The sequence below is a fragment of the Carassius carassius genome, chromosome 8, assembly GCF_963082965.1.
Source record: "Carassius carassius chromosome 8, fCarCar2.1, whole genome shotgun sequence".
Classification (NCBI taxonomy): domain Eukaryota; kingdom Metazoa; phylum Chordata; class Actinopteri; order Cypriniformes; family Cyprinidae; genus Carassius; species Carassius carassius.
The window spans coordinates 34,154,642-34,172,349 of NC_081762.1; the positions used below are offsets into that span (position 1 = coordinate 34,154,642).

A 17,708-nucleotide genomic window follows, 5' to 3' on the forward strand; every position below is an offset into this window, starting at 1 on the left:
TCAGAACTAGTGTCCCAGCTGAAACTTTGGTGGTATCCTCCTCAGCCCCCTTTAATAAACACTCAGCCCCCTCCCTCACCTGACCTCTTCTTCTGTCGGCCCCTTTTCTTATGGATGCCGCTGAAGATGTGGTTATTTCCTCTTGTCTGTGTTCGCCCAGACTGTGGTAAGCACAGACTAACAGCGGCAGGAATTTACCGTACCGTGCGTAAGGTCTTGGACATCGACGGGTGGTATGACCTTGCCACTGAGTATCTGGAGTGCAAACGCTGCAAAAAGAAATATCCTGCCTGGTCTGAGGACATCCTAGGACAGCTGGATATGGGCCACCGCAGTCAGTTTCCAGGTTTGCTGACATACAGGTAATTCATAATGACAATCATTCATTATTAGGTGCTTTTATATGGGTTATTTTTTACCAACTAAAGCATTTGCATGATTATACTGTTGTTTCCTTAGATACTCATGTGACAACCGGGTGCTGAGGATGATGAGGGAGAGGACACTGGGCAACAGTGTGACTCAGCTTTACAGGAAGCTGATGGAACAGCACAGTGAGGCATGGACACAGCGTGTCTTGCAGTACCTGACTGCCTGCGAACAATTCACAAGGTCCTCCCTTGTGCAGCCTCCTGTGTTTGCTGATCCTCCACTTTTACCTGCCCTGCCTAAACCTAAGTGGCTGTTAGCCGTGTATGCCAGGGATGTTCTGGGGCGACTGCACGAGGTCAAGGCCAAATTAACATCTGTCTTTGGCTGTGTTCTCAAGATGGATTTGACAAAAAAGGTATCAAAGCCCTGTTTATATCCAGAAATTTGCCAGATATGGATATGTGTGTGATGTGCGTACATAAAGAGCACATCTTTTATTTTTCCCAATAGGTTACAAAGAAACTTGCCGGTGCTGCTTCAGGAACAGCTGCCTGGTGCACAAATGTCGGAAATGAACACGGCCAGGTCCTTGTCTCTGTGCTGACAGCTGCCGAGGGACATGGACTGGACTCCATGGCAGCTGGTCTGATGAAACGCTACCGAGAGGCAGGAGAGGCAGCCCCAAAAGTGATGTACGTGGACAGGGACTGCTGCAGTCAGTATGGCCAATCGCGGGTGAAGATCATGTTTTCGGAGTGGGATGAGCTTGTAGTGCGCCTCGACATCTTGCACTTCATGCGGCGATTTGCTGCAGGTGTCACGACAGAGGCTCATCCACTCTATGGGATCTTCATGGCACGTCTGTCCATGGCATCTTTCAGTGGGATCCAGAGGATGTGGCTGCTCTTCGCTCTGCAAAAGAGAGTGACCTGGCGGCAAAGAAGACTGGCCACATCTCAGAAAAGGCGGTCAGTGCTCGCATTACCCGGAGGGAGTTGGCACTGCACTGCCGGAGGAGGACCAGGGGGGTGGAGGAGACCGCCAGATTGATTGGGTCACTGATTGATCAGTTTGACAGTGCGGATGGGAAGGACACCCTGGGAGTTCCTCTGCTGGACCACGAACGGATCCAGCAGATATGGAAGGAACAGCGCAAGCACGTCCAGTGTATACAAGACCCAGAGGACTTTCCGCTGTACATGAAGACAGGGACACTGAAGAAAGGCAGCGTGGAGCTGTGCTGCTACAGGTGTGCTCGTGGCTCTACCTCCTTGGAGTCGTTCCACCTCCACCTGAACCGTTTTATTCCAGGTATTACATGCATATGGATTATTATTTTTCTGTAGAAAATATAAGCACTGTAACTGCTTCCATCACTTTAAAGTAATGCCACATTAATAAATGTCACACTCTACATTACAATTACTTTTTAATGTCATTAGCATTGACAAAGCTGTCTTGACTAACAAGTCACTAGTAATACAGGAATAAGTGACAATCATTTTTTATTTAGTTACACAACTCTATTAAATGTAGTATACAAGTTACTTCAGAGCACCTTATGTGTAGTACATATATTGTACATATGTGACATATAAAACCCTTTTTTATATATTTTTTAATATTATTTAACTTTTAGGAACGAGTTTTGGTTCCTTGCCTCTGTCGCCTCTGGCAGGCATAGCTGGGGACACTTCATGTACAGCGATATCGTTGACTTGATTGCAAATTATTGCACAGATACTATTTAAACTGAACTTAGCTGAATGATGACATCACCGATTTCAATGACGAAATGCCTTTAACTGTCATTTTGCTTTATTGACGCATTGTGTTCCTAACTAATGTTGTTCAGTTGCATTGACACAATCCTTTTTGTTTAAAGCGCAATTAAAAAAAGTCCAAACAATGACCCCTGCAACGGGTAGTGTTCCAAATGTTATGCGACTTTAGCTAATGATGGGTCCATCCGGAATTTGACGGTGCTAGGGCTGTGTCAGCGTCAGAAAAAGCCATGCATTGTTCAGTTATGTCGGTGCAGTAGCGTCGGTTGGGGGAGAAACAGCAACATGCACAGCTCCTCGTTAGTATAGTGGACAGTATCTCCGCCTGTCACGCGGAGGCCAGTCGCGGATAGGTGTAGAGCGCTGACTAGCCAATAGGAACGAAGGCAATTCCAGGGAGGCGGGCCGAAAAAAATACACAGAATTAGAGGTTCGAATCCCGTCTCGGCCACAAATACCATTAAATTAGTTTGTATTCGTTTTTTCATCTAGATACACTGTTGGTACGATTAACATATAATAAACGAACTTTGTGAACAAAGATAAAATAAATATTGTAATAATTGTTGTTTTGTAGGATGTAAAAAATGTGCAACGATCTTAAGAAACAAATTTATTTTTAATATAGAAAATTGTGAATTATTAAAAATAATATTTTGATAATGTTTCAGGCCTTTATTTTTAAAGAGACATCTATTTATATTTGTATAACTGTGTACAGAAAACCCATAAATATGTAATATAACTAACACTCACAAAAAAGTAAGTTTTCCATTTTATTTATAGTAAAGTAATTACTTATATACTTATTATAAAAATGATAAGAAAAACTAACCAAAATATATAATGATTAAATAAATATATCTTAATAAATCTTAATAAATATTTACATTATAATAGGGAATAGTTATTTTTAATATAGAACAATTAGAATAATTAAAAAAGAACATTTGGTAATGTTTCAGGCCTTTATTTTTAAAGAGAAATTAATTTTATATTTGTATAACTATGTACAGAAAACCCATATATATATATATATGAAATATAACCAATAACAGCAAAAAAAGTACGTTTCTAATTTTTATCTATAGGTCAGTAATACATATATTATATAAAACTGAAAAATTTAATTATTAAAGTACAGTACTTACCAAAATATTTAATAATTAAATAAATAAACATTAAATAATTATATATTAAACAACAACAATAATAAAAAGAGAGAACACAGGAAAAACAATTAAATTGTGTTTTAAATTAAATAATTATGAACAATTATGTATATTTAATAGTAACAGTGATTAACATTTAGTGTTTTCAAATCTGAGCAAGATAATAACAACGCAAGTCTATAAAATTTACTTATAAAAAAAACACTAACAATGCAAATAAGGCCAATGTTTCAGGTATTTTAAAGATCACAAATGGGAATAAATAATTTAAAATTACAGATTAAACAACAGTAATAATAATAAAATCTACAGTTGTGGATAACACGGGGGAGAAAATACAAGAAACACATATTTTAAATTAAAAAAGAGTTTAATAGCAACAGTTATTAACATATAGTGTTTATGAGGCAAGATAAAATAATGCAAGTCAATAAAATAAAAATAAAAACACTAAAATACAAGGCAATACAATAAAATATATTACTTTTGGTATTTTAATGAACAGAAATAGAAAACAGAAATAAATTAACAAAGAATGAGAAATGAAATAATTATGTAGACAGTTTAGTTATAACAGTTATTAACAATGCAAGTCAACAATATAAAAACCCCACTAAAATACAATGCAATAGAATAAAATAATCATTTCGGTATTTTATTGAACAAAAGGAAATAAATGAAATAATTAAAAAAACAAACAAATTTTAATAAAAAAATTTTACAAGTACAACAAAATATATATACATATATACACAACCTTGTGCAAGGAATGTCTTTGTCAAATGACATGCCCAGATCTCAAATACTGTTTTGTAGCACAGTGAAGTCATTTTTTCTTTTCCTTTATCCACCTCTGCTTCTCAGTCTCATAGAATGGAGACTGCTGAAAGTCTCTCCATGACATTTCTGCACTCATTCCCTGAGCCTGATAAAGAGAAAACACTTTAGCAGGACAGTAAATGTATTTGCCTGCCACTCCAGGTAAACCAGTGTGAATATGAGGACTGTTGGGTCCTTGTTTCAGTGGCAGGTGGCAGAATCTGCACAGACGACCAGTAGGATGCTCTACTGCTGACTTCCGCTTGCTTCTCTCATCAGTGACCCTCTTCCTAGCTGCCCCTCTCTGCTTAGAGGCCTCCAGTTCCCGCTGAAAAAAAGGAGTCTCTGCAAAGTCTTCAAAAGGCATTCTGGGGTTGGTCAGGCCCTCTGCTGAATATGTGTCAAATACTTTCTTGGAGCAGTAGAAGTATTTAACATCACTACCTTGATAGAAGAAATGTATTGAGGAGCCATCACCCATGTATCGAGACTTAGGCTGGCCACAGGCTAAACAGGATCTGGTTTGCTTTTTTTGCAGCGCCTGCAATTGTTGTTGCTGCTGAACTGCCTGCTGCTTCTCTATGATGTCCTTCACCATCTTCTCGAACGCTGTCTGGTCCAGAGGGACAGCCTCAGGAACAGCCTTTGCAGGTGGATTGACTGGGGCAGGTGGCAGTACTGTCACTGGGACTCTGATTGTTTCACTGCCTGAGTGAAGACGCTTCCATAACTGCTGTGTCTCCAAGAGCTTTTCTGGGCTGGTGTTGAGAGAAGCATTAGTGTTCTTTTTTTTAGCAAGGTGTTTTATGTACCTGCTTATGTGCTTCTTTGTGGTGGAATGCAGAAGGCTGTTGGGGTCAGTACAGGCACTCTGTACCATAGCAGCATATTCAGCATCCACCTTTGTAAGGAGATCCTTGCTCCCATGATGCTTGGCCAGCAAACCATCAATTGCATTTCTCATTGGATCCGTCCATCTGTTATGGTCCAACACAAAAACTCGGCCACCGGTCTTAATAGGTCCAGTGCGAGCAGCACAGGGAGAAGCAGCTACAGGCAGTGGTGATGTGCTTGGGAGTTCTAAAAGAGATTCACAAAATTACTAATTTAAGTATTTGTTTTTTGTGTCCATAGATGAGGCAGACAGATTACACACATTGACGCCTGTATGTATTATATAGTTACCTCCAAATAAAAGACACTCCTCAGATGTTTGTTCCTTCACTGTCACAGCACTTGGTGTAGGAAACTGGTGAAAAATGACAGGCTGTGAGGTAGCCTCTGGTTCTGCAGCAAGAGGGGTCTCGGCAGAAGAGGTATCCTTTAAGCATTCCTAAAAAAATGAGTGCAATATGCAAGTGAGAATTAGGGTGAGAAGCTCAGTCACCCGGGAGGAGCTCAGAGTAGAGCCGCTGCTCCTCCACATCGAGAGGGGTCAGCTGAGGTGGCTCGGGCATCTGTTCCGGATGCCTCCTGGACGCCTTCCCGGGAAGGTGTTCCGGGCACATCCCACTGGGAGGAGACCCCGGGGGAGACCTAGGACACGCTGGAGAGACTATGTCTCCCGGCTGGCCTGGGAACGCCTCGGTGTCCCCCCAGAAGAGCTGGAGGAAGTGTCTAGGGAGAGGGAAGTCTGGGGTTCTCTGCTTAGACTGCTGCCCCCGCGACCCGGCCCCGGATAAGCGGTAGAAGATGGATGGATGGATGGATGCAAGTGAGAATTATAAATGTATTATTTTTATTAAAAAAAACTGTTATCAATTTTTTTAAAGACTTACCTGAGATGGGAATGGAAACGGAACGCCAGATGAAGACTCCTCTTGCATCTCCACATCTCCTAGGTCTGTCTTCCTGCTTTTGTGCTTGTCAAAGTCAAGAGGCACAGGTCGACAACCTGGCTCCACGTATTGCAGGCCAAACCTCTCTCCTGTGTCCCTGCTGGAGATGTGCAAGGCTGGATATTTGGGTTGCCCTGTCACTCTTATAGATGCCCTGTTTAACTCCATCATCAAAACAGGGTCAAACACTCCAGGTAAGACAACCCCAGGCTGCTTCAGGTCCATCAGCCGCTGATAATTCCAGCGTGCCACACCAGTCATACCCTGTGCTTGGAACAACTCAGGAGAGACACGATTGCCTGTTACCCACTGAGCCTGGTGGAAATGAAACCCCTCCTGCTGTGAAGTGCCTCTCACAGGGATCCAAATCGGCACAGCAGCTCCATCACCCTTGACATGATTCAGCTGTAGGGTTCCACCATATCTGTAGAGGATTCCTTCCTCCACCTCAGGATCACTCAGGCAGCCTCTAAGGATGTGGATACGCTGAATCCACCATAATTTTAACATTGAGGGTTTGAAAAGGAAGATGTTGTTGGGATCCTTTGCCAGATAGAAATGGTGTAACACTTCTTCCACCCTTTGAACCAGCTCTCTGGGATGTGGCACTTTTGTCCTGCAGTGCTCTCTGATGTGCAGCTTGGTGGGATTAGCAGGCTCGATACCACAGAATCTGTATGCGTTCTTCAGTTTCTCCAGGTCACTCTGATCAACTACAGAGAAGGCAGAAGAGAGGAACTGGCAGAAGGAGCCATACAGAGGATGGTGCTCCGAAACACACTCCCTGGTGAACCGCCGCATACAGTGAAACAAGTCCAGTTTAACAACCATGTCCTCGTTGAACTTCCTGCAAGCGGCATGTAAATTCTTGAGGTTTCCTGATGTAACCTCTGCCACAATAGCTTCTGTGGTCCTCCAGGCTTCCCACTGCTGGTGCTCATAAGGTCCTGGGTCCATCACTCTGAAAGCGGCACAGCAGTCCCTAAGTACATAAAGGAGAAAGAAAAATACATTTTAATGTATTCATAACCTTTGCTTACACCACTTGATGTAATGTTTGGTTAGATGTGATGATTTATACCTGTCCACCCACTGGTACTTGGCCTTGGGAATACCAGCAGCACTGTAGCGATTGGATAGCCCACAGTACATTGACTCCAATGACTGCTCACTTTCACTCTGCAGCATCACCCAGGACAGAATCATCCAGTTCTCGTTCATCACAGCATAGGATGACATTGTGCCAGATAAGAGGGTCACTTTTCTAGCAACTTTGCGTGTGTGATCTGACCTGAACACCTGTCCAAAAGTGCCTTGTAGGAGCTGAGTGAGAGCTGCTTCCTGCCGCTGATATTCATGAAGGAGGCACTCTATTAAATAGTGTGCAGAGACAGACACCCCATTCCACCCATCAGTGTCTCCGTAATCCCCAAACGGTGCAGGTGTGTCATCCTTCCTCAGTGCCCCAGTGATGGTTTTCTGACCATACATCCCTGCTTCAGCATCCCTGACATTCTGCACACTGAGAAGGTAAGCCAGATGTGCTCTTTCAAATTTAAGGTGAAGCACCTCAGACAGCTGGTTGGCCATGTCATTAGGGGATTTTCCAGAGCGCCTCAGTTCATCCATCACTGTTTTACAGATTGCCTTCTTATGGGTGAGGAAGGCTGGCAAGACGTTTCTGAATCGCTGTGGTAGAATGTCCAGCCACTGAGGTTTATCAGCAAACCAGTATCTTTTGCATGCCTTACAACACAGACGTGAAGCAAGGATGTAAAATTGCCCAGTAGTACCAAGGATCACTCTGGGTCTTCCCACACCAGAGGACACAACATTTGGATTTTGACATCTGTAAAGACAAGGCAGGATGTAATTGTTCCTAAGCCTTTCCATTATACTGTGCTCAGGTTTCCAAATGAAAAATGGATGGAGTTGGAAGTATTTGGGTGATGGAAGGCCAGTGTTTGTCTCTATAAGCTCAGGCTGAGGTGGATAGCGCCACAAGGAGACCATATTCATGAGGTGTCTTACTGGGTGTGATCCTGGCCAGAGCCCCATGGATTCCATCTCTGTCTTCATCCAAATTCTTTGATGAAGAGAGCAGTTCCAGCGGCTGATATCTTGCAAGTAGCTAGGAACAGGTGCTTCTTTCTGTACAGAAGGCATTGATGCAGGAGCTGTAGGTGCTGATTGTGCAGCAGGAGGTGGTACAGGCCCATCAGTCTGTGAAGAAGGCATACTGGGACTGGGAGAACTAGAGACTGCATGTGATGTCGACAGAACTGGATGGAACACAAAAATATATATATATATATATATATATATATATATATATATATATATATATATATATGTGTGTGTGTGTGTGTATTAACAATGATTGCACATGATGTGTATTTAACTGTCTTTACCTTTTTTGTAGCTGAGAACAGGGGCTTCAGTCAGTGCAGATGGCATTGGTGCCGGTGTTGATTGTGTTGCTGCAGGTGGTACAGAGCCTTCACCCCGTGAAGAAGGCCTACACACAGGAACTGATGTTGATGGAGGCTGTGGCAGACCTGCATGGAACAGCACAAGGAGGAAATAAAAAATATATTAAAACACTGAATGTACAAGATGTGTATTTAATTGTCTTGACTACATTAAATGACTCATTTAATGTAATGCATGAATCATTGTTTATTCTATCATTCTATTTATTCTAGGAATGCAAATTCTAATAATGTTCAAAAGTCTGTAAGTAAACATTCCACTTATAACAACAAATGACACTTTAAATACAATGCATACAATTCATGAAGTGCACTCACCCTCACCACTGGTATGTTCAACCCTTAATTATAGTTAGAACAAAAAAAAAACATGTTTTTTAGAACAGGCAAGAACACTGCCAAAGCAACAAATAAGATAATTAAATTCAGAAATAGAGGATAGGTCTGTATGTAACAGAATAAGCCTCTGAATCTGATTTGGAAAGTAACCTGCTGTAGACAAGTGTGTGGATTCCGTGGCTGCAGATGATCCTGAAAATTAAGCATAATTTGAACATTTTTGCTCCAGTATGTGCAATTGCATGTGTCAAAAACATGCTGAACTTGAAATGGCTCTGTATAACACACATGACGTGACTCTTGATTCACTTACTCAGCTTTGTTGATACTTTGTTGGAGACAGACTCAGCATTATCCTCTCCAGTTCTTCATCCTCCTCCATCACTATAAAACAAAATCAATGGATCAGTAGGCTTTAAGTAACAATATAAGCAAATTTGCATGAATTTTATTAACTTACCAGGCTGATCAGAAGCAGTACTGGAAGGAACAAGTGGTCTTGCAGTGGAAGCTGATGGTGAGGGCAACGGAGGAGTGTTTATTGTCAGCTGTTGTTGCTGCTGTTTTAAAAGATACTGCTGCAAGTTGTACATTTTGCTGCCTGGAACACACTTCTGCTTCATTATAAAGAAAGCATATCCATCTGCCCTGGTATCCCAAATTTGTCTCCAAGTGTTTTGAGCTCTTGTTCCAAATCCAACAGTATTGTCTTCCCCTATCAAAACTGGCAACGGATCTGGCCTTTGAGACAGATACCGTTTAAGATCATCAATTTCCTTAAAGCTTCTTGAGTATTCAATAAAGGAAATTAGACTATCTTTGCAAGGACCCTCTGGGTTGAACTGCCCAGCCTTTTCTTCTTCCTCAACCTTATTGGACAGGTACAAAGCATAGCCGACATCATTCTCTAGTAACCACCTGAAAGACTGGCCCTTGTATTTGCCAAACTGTAGAATGTATTCTCCCAACACCTCTTGCTTGTGAGAGACATCCCCTCCTCTCTGTAAGACAACAGAACGGGCATTCATCCTGACCAGATCTTCTCTTTGAGGTGTTGACTTGTTCTGCAGTGAAGGGTTGTCTTTAATTTTTTTTGCCTCTTCTGATGGGTCCCGGCGTAAATGGCCTGATGGGCCTTTCCTGAAAGACACCTTGTATCTCCCGGGGAAAAAAAACTGTTTTCTTCATGTTGCAGTTCTGAAATCATGGCCACATAAAAATACTTAATATAGTGAAATAAGACAGTTATCAGAAGCAGTTATATATATATATATATATATATATATATATATATATTATTATATATAAGTTATTTTAACTTGCCATAATATTTCATAATATTACAGTTTTTTAGCTTGATAAATGCAGCCTTAGAGCATAAGAGACTTATAAATTTGTGTTATTTAATATTTATTTAATCCACTCAATATATGAGTACGTATATAAAATATTCATTATGAAAATGTATACATGTATATATTAAAACAAGTTTAACTAATTAAAAATGTTGTTTTATATACACACAGTTTAAATTATACCATTAAATTGCACAAGTACAATGTAATATATATAACAATATAGAATATATATGTAATAAATGTAATATGTGTGTAATACATATTAATTACATTATGAGTATCATATTGCATTGTTAACATTTTCAAAAAAACATTTTTAAGTACTTAGAGATCAATTATGAAACCTTCACTCTTACAAAGAAACTATAACAATTATATAAAATAACTGCTGTATGTTCAACTATGAGTTTGGTTTAATATTTCCTAACATCACAAACCATTCAACACAATTAACAATACCATTACATGAGAATATACATGTCATTTATATGATAATGTATTTACAATACAGAAAGTTAATATTGCTAAAGTAATGTAGCATTTAACTTAACTTACCTTCTCGCTTAACGTTAATTGCGTTGATCTCGAACTCTTACGTAAAAACAGCGGTCACCTGAGGTAAAACTTTTGCGACGGTAGTTTAGACAGTAAATGCTTGCCAGCAAACTTGTTTTGTTTTGTACAACAATTCGGTAAACAGATATCTCTCCGATCGTGAAACTGGTCTCCTCCCCTCCTCCACTCACTACGAATGATTGACAGATGACACCAGGCTTCTTAAATTCCCCGCCACGGAAGAGGCGAAACAGCGCCAGGAAATCTACGTGTGGCCACAAATATATTGCATCCGTAGTGTTAAGCACTACCATAGAGAATGAATGGGAAAAGTTAAGAGAAGTTAAGCTTAACTATTTTCGGCTCCGGCGCGGAAGACCGGGGTTCGATTCCCCGACGGGGAGAGCTAGCTCTTTTCGGATTCTGAACGATCCATCCAAAAGTTTTGGGAGGAGACACAGGTCACAGAAGGAGTTCTGCTTCGACATCAGCCCGAGCCAAAGGACATGCGTTGGCCGGGAATCGAAACCGGGTCAACTGCTTGGAAGGCAGCTATGCTCACCACTATACCACCAACGCAGTCAGCCACTTGCACCGTCGATAAGAAGGCTCGAAGTGCACGAGTCGCCGATAGGGCTAGAGGAGCTGATGAGATCTTTGTTTGGACCCGTCACTAAAGAGAACCTTCCAGAGTTTGCATCCCGTCACGTACAAGAAAGTGCTGCCTTCCCATGCCAGCTAAATTAACACTAAGTGCTGATAGCGCAAACACAGAGAGTGCAAATACAGACGATGACCAGTGGCACGCCCTCCTGCAGCGTGTTGACGGACGGCCAAATTGATTCTGCTATTGCATTTTGATGTAGCTCTGTCCTCGGTCCACCAATAACCACAAGCCCAATCAAGGCAATCTCTTTCTCATGCCTCCATCTGAAAAGTTGGAGAAAATCTTATATGAATAAAAGAGTCTTTTAAAGAAATCCCTTATTCCGAGGTCACCGTAGCCACCAGATCCATTCTGTATCCAGATCAGTGGGCCGCTTCAGTCACCCGGATCCAGTCAGTATCCAGACAAGATGGTGGATCAACACCTAGAAAGGACCTCTATGGCCCTGAAACACAGCGGAGACTGGGACAACTAGATGAGCCCCAGATACAGATCCCCTGTAAAGACCTTGTCTTAGACGACCACCAGGACAAGACCACAGGAAACAGATGATTATTCTGCACAGTCTGACTTTTCTGCAGCCTGGAGCTGATTTGCTCGTTTCTTCTGACCAGAGGAGAACTGTCTCCCCGACTGAGCCTGGTTTCTCACCGGGTTTTTTCTCCATTTTTTCACCGATCGAGTTTTGGTTCCTTGCCTCTGTCGCCTCTGGCAGGCATAGCTGGGGACACTTCATGTACAGCGATATCGTTGACTTGATTGCAAATTATTGCACAGATACTATTTAAACTGAACTTAGCTGAATGATGACATCATCGATTTCAATGACGAAATGCCTTTAACTGTCATTTTGCTTTATTGACGCACTGTGTTCCTAATTAATGTTGTTCAGTTGCATTGACACAATCCTTTTTGTTTAAAGCGCAATTTAAAAAAAAAAAAAAAAAAAAAGAGTCCAAACATTGACCCCTGCAACGGGTAGTGTTCCAAATGTAATGCGACTTTAGCTAATGATGGGTCCATCCGGAATTTGACTGTGCTAGGGCTGTGTCAGCGTCAGAAAAAGCCATGCATTGTTCAGTTATGTCTGTGCAGTAGCGTCGGTTGGGGAAGAAACAGCAACATGCGCAGCTCCTCGTTAGTATAGTGGACAGTATCTCCGCCTGTCACGCGGAAGACAGGGGTTCGATTCCCCGACGGGGAGAGCTAGCTCTTTTCGGCTTCTGAACGATCCATCCAAAAGTTTTGGGAGGAGCCACAGGTCACAGAAGGAGTTCTGTTTTGACATCAGCCCGAGCCAAAGGACATGCGTTGGCCGGGAATCGAAACCGGGTCAACTGCTTGGAAGGCAGCTATGCTCACCACTATACCACCAACGCAGTCAGCAGTCAGCCACTTGCGCCGTCGATAAGAAGGCTCAAAGTGCACGAGTCGCCGATAGGGCTAGAGGAGCTGATGAGATCTTTGTTTGGACCCGTCACTAAAGAGAGCCTTCCAGAGTTTGCATCCCGTCACGTACAAGAAAGTGCTGCCTTCCCATGCCAGCTAAATAAACACTAAGTGCTGACAGCGCAAACGCAGAGAGTGCAAATACAGACGATGACCAGTGGCACGCCCTCCTGCAGCGTGTTTGCGGACGGCCAAATTGATTCTGCTATTGCATTTTGATGTAGCTCTGTCCTCGGTCCACCAATAACCACAAGCCCAATCAAGGCAATCTCTTTCTCATGCCTCCATCTGAAAAGTTGGAGAAAATCTTATATGAATAAAAGAGTCTTTTAAAGAAATCCCTTATTCCGAGGTCACCGTAGCCACCAGATCCATTCTGTATCCAGATCAGTGGGCCGCTTCAGTCACCCGGATCCAGTCAGTATCCAGACAAGATGGTGGATCAACACCTAGAAAGGACCTCTATGGCCCTGAAACACAGTGGAGACCGGGACAACTAGATGAGCCCCAGATACAGATCTCCTGTAAAGACCTGGTCTTAGACGACCACCAGGACAAGACCACAGGAAACAGATAATTCTTCTGCACAGTCTTACTTTTCTGCAGCCTGGAGCTGATTTGCTGGTTTCTTCTGACCAGAGGAGAACTGTCTCCCCGACTGAGCCTGGTTTCTCACCGGGTTTTTTCTCCATTTTTTCACCGATCGAGTTTTGGTTCCTTGCCTCTGTCGCCTCTGGCAGGCATAGCTTGGGACACTTCATGTACAGCGATATCGTTGACTTGATTGCAAATTATTGCACAGATACTATTTAAACTGAACTTAGCTGAATGATGACATCATCGATTTCAATGACGAAATGCCTTTAACTGTCATTTTTTCTTTATTGACGCACTGTGTTCCTAATTAATGTTGTTCAGTTGCATTGACACAATCCTTTTTGTTTAAAGCGCAATTTAAAAAAAAAAAAAAAAAAAAGAGTCCAAACAATGACCCCTGCAACGGGTAGTGTTCCAAATGTAATGCGACTTTAGCTAATGATGGGTCCATCCGGAATTTGACGGTGCTAGGGCTGTGTCAGCGTCAGAAAAAGCCATGCATTGTTCAGTTATGTCGGTGCAGTAGCGTCGGTTGGGGGAGAAACAGCAACATGCGCAGCTCCTCGTTAGTATAGTGGACAGTATCTCCGCCTGTCATGCGGAAGACCGGGGTTCGATTCCCCGATGGGGAGAGCTAGCTCTTTTCGGCTTCTGAACCATCCATCCAAAAGTTTCGGGAGGAGCCACAGGTCACAGAAGGAGTTCTGCTTCGACATCAGCCCGAGCCAAAGGACATGCGTTGGCCGGGAATCGAAACCGGGTCAACTGCTTGGAAGGCAGCTATGCTCACCACTATACCACCAACGCAGTCAGCAGTCAGCCACTTGCGCCGTCGATAAGAAGGCTCGAAGTGCACGAGTCGCCGATAGGGCTAGAGGAGCTGATGAGATCTTTGTTTGGACCCGTCACTAAAGAGAGCCTTCCAGAGTTTGCATCCCGTCACGTACAAGAAAGTGCTGCCTTCCCATGCCAGCTAAATAAACACTAAGTGCTGACAGCGCAAACGCAGAGAGTGCAAATACAGACGATGACCAGTGGCACGCCCTCCTGCAGCGTGTTGGCGGACGGCCAAATTGATTCTGCTATTGCATTTTGATGTAGCTCTGTCCTCGGTCCACCAATAACCACAAGCCCAATCAAGGCAATCTCTTTCTCATGCCTCCATCTGAAAAGTTGGAGAAAATCTTATATGAATAAAAGAGTCTTTTAAAGAAATCCCTTATTCCGAGGTCACCGTAGCCACCAGATCTATTCTGTATCCAGATCAGTGGGCCGCTTCAGTCACCCGGATCCAGTCAGTATCCAGACAAGATGGTGGATCAACACCTAGAAAGGACCTCTATGGCCCTGAAACACAGCGGAGACCGGGACAACTAGATGAGCCCCAGATACAGATCCCCTGTAAAGACCTTGTCTTAGACGACCACAAGGACAAGACCACAGGAAACAGATGATTCTTCTGCACAGTCTGACTTTTCTGCAGCCTGGAGCTAATTTGCTGGTTTCTTCTGACCAGAGGAGAACTGTCTCCCCGACTGAGCCTGGTTTCTCACCGGGTTTTTTCTCCATTTTTTCACCGATCGAGTTTTGGTTCCTTGCCTCTGTCGCCTCTGGCAGGCATAGCTGGGGACACTTCATGTACAGCGATATCATTGACTTGATTGCAAATTATTGCACAGATACTATTTAAACTGAACTTAGCTGAATGATGACATCATCGATTTCAATGACGAAATGCCTTTAACTGTCATTTTGCTTTATTGACGCACTGTGTTCCTAATTAATGTTGTTCAGTTGCATTGACACAATCCTTTTTGTTTAAAGCGCAATTAAAAAAAGTCCAAACAATGACCCCTGCAACGGGTAGTGTTCCAAATGTTATGCGACTTTAGCTAATGATGGGTCCATCCGGAATTTGACGGTGCTAGGGCTGTGTCAGCGTCAGAAAAAGCCATGCATTGTTCAGTTATGTCGGTGCAGTAGCATCGGTTGGGGGAGAAACAGCAACATGCGCAGCTCCTCGTTAGTATAGTGGACAGTATCTCCGCCTGTCACGCGGAAGACCGGGGTTCGATTCCCCGACGGGGAGAGCTAGCTCATTTCGGCTTCTGAACGATCCATCCAAAAGTTTTGGGAGGAGCCACAGGTCACAGAAGGAGTTCTGCTTCGACATCAGCCCGAGCCAAAGGACATGCGTTGGCCGGGAATCGAAACCGGGTCAACTGCTTGGAAGGCAGCTATGCTCACCACTATACCACCAACGCAGTCAGCCACTTGCGCCGTCGATAAGAAGGCTCGAAGTGCACGAGTCGCCGATAGGGCTAGAGGAGCTGATGAGATCTTTGTTTGGACCCGTCACTAAAGAGAACCTTCCAGAGTTTGCATCCCGTCACGTACAAGAAAGTGCTGCCTTCCCATGCCAGCTAAATAAACACTAAGTGCTGATAGCGCAAACGCAGAGAGTGCAAATACAGACGATGACCAGTGGCACGCCCTCCTGCAGCGTGTTTGCGGACGGCCAAATTGATTCTGCTATTGCATTTTGATGTAGCTCTGTCCTCGGTCCACCAATAACCACAAGCCCAATCAAGGCAATCTCTTTCTCATGCCTCCATCTGAAAAGTTGGAGAAAATCTTATATGAATAAAAGAGTCTTTTAAAGAAATCCCTTATTCCGAGGTCACCGTAGCCACCAGATCCATTCTGTATCCAGATCAGTGGGCCGCTTCAGTCACCCGGATCCAGTCAGTATCCAGACAAGATGGTGGATCAACACCTAGAAAGGACCTCTATGGCCCTGAAACACAGTGGAGACCGGGACAACTATATGAGCCCCAGATACAGATCTCCTGTAAAGACCTGGTCTTAGACGACCACCAGGACAAGACCACAGGAAACAGATAATTCTTCTGCACAGTCTTACTTTTCTGCAGCCTGGAGCTGATTTGCTGGTTTCTTCTGACCAGAGGAGAACTGTCTCCCCGACTGAGCCTGGTTTCTCACCGGGTTTTTTCTCCATTTTTTCACCGATCGAGTTTTGGTTCCTTGCCTCTGTCGCCTCTGGCAGGCATAGCTGGGGACACTTCATGTACAGCGATATCATTGACTTGATTGCAAATTATTGCACAGATACTATTTAAACTGAACTTAGCTGAATGATGACATCATCGATTTCAATGACGAAATGCCTTTAACTGTCATTTTGCTTTATTGACGCACTGTGTTCCTAATTAATGTTGTTCAGTTGCATTGACACAATCCTTTTTGTTTAAAGCGCAATTAAAAAAAGTCCAAACAATGACCCCTGCAACGGGTAGTGTTCCAAATGTTATGCGACTTTAGCTAATGATGGGTCCATCCGGAATTTGACGGTGCTAGGGCTGTGTCAGCGTCAGAAAAAGCCATGCATTGTTCAGTTATGTCGGTGCAGTAGGATCGGTTGGGGGAGAAACAGCAACATGTGCAGCTCCTCGTTAGTATAGTGGACAGTATCTCCGCCTGTCACGCGGAAGACCGGGGTTCGATTCCCCGACGGGGAGAGCTAGCTCATTTCGGCTTCTGAACGATCCATCCAAAAGTTTTGGGAGGAGCCACAGGTCACAGAAGGAGTTCTGCTTCGACATCAGCCCGAGCCAAAGGACATGCGTTGGCCGGGAATCGAAACCGGGTCAACTGCTTGGAAGGCAGCTATGCTCACCACTATACCACCAACGCAGTCAGCCACTTGCGCCGTCGATAAGAAGGCTCGAAGTGCACGAGTCGCCGATAGGGCTAGAGGAGCTGATGAGATCTTTGTTTGGACCCGTCACTAAAGAGAACCTTCCAGAGTTTGCATCCCGTCACGTACAAGAAAGTGCTGCCTTCCCATGCCAGCTAAATAAACACTAAGTGCTGATAGCGCAAACGCAGAGAGTGCAAATACAGACGATGACCAGTGGCACGCCCTCCTGCAGCGTGTTGGCGGACGGCCAAATTGATTCTGCTATTGCATTTTGATGTAGCTCTGTCCTCGGTCCACCAATAACCACAAGCCCAATCAAGGCAATCTCTTTCTCATGCCTCCATCTGAAAAGTTGGAGAAAATCTTATATGAATAAAAGAGTCTTTTAAAGAAATCCCTTATTCCGAGGTCACCGTAGCCACCAGATCCATTCTGTATCCAGATCAGTGGGCCGCTTCAGTCACCCGGATCCAGTCAGTATCCAGACAAGATGGTGGATCAACACCTAGGAAGGACCTCTATGGCCCTGAAACACAGCGGAGACC

The 17,708-nt window shown here is 43.5% G+C and overlaps 3 non-coding genes across 3 annotated transcripts; all 3 read left to right on the forward strand.

Moving 5' to 3' along the window:
- Positions 1–14,002: 14,002 nt before the first annotated feature.
- On the forward strand, positions 14,003–14,074 carry trnad-guc (transfer RNA aspartic acid (anticodon GUC)). Its single transcript has one exon. It is a non-coding gene; the product is annotated as a tRNA-Asp (tRNA).
- A 1,385-nt stretch (positions 14,075–15,459) lies between these two features.
- Positions 15,460–15,531, forward strand: trnad-guc (transfer RNA aspartic acid (anticodon GUC)). The gene has a single exon. It is a non-coding gene; the product is annotated as a tRNA-Asp (tRNA).
- A 1,378-nt stretch (positions 15,532–16,909) lies between these two features.
- On the forward strand, positions 16,910–16,981 carry trnad-guc (transfer RNA aspartic acid (anticodon GUC)). Its single transcript has one exon. It is a non-coding gene; the product is annotated as a tRNA-Asp (tRNA).
- The last annotated feature ends 727 nt before the right edge of the window (positions 16,982–17,708 follow it).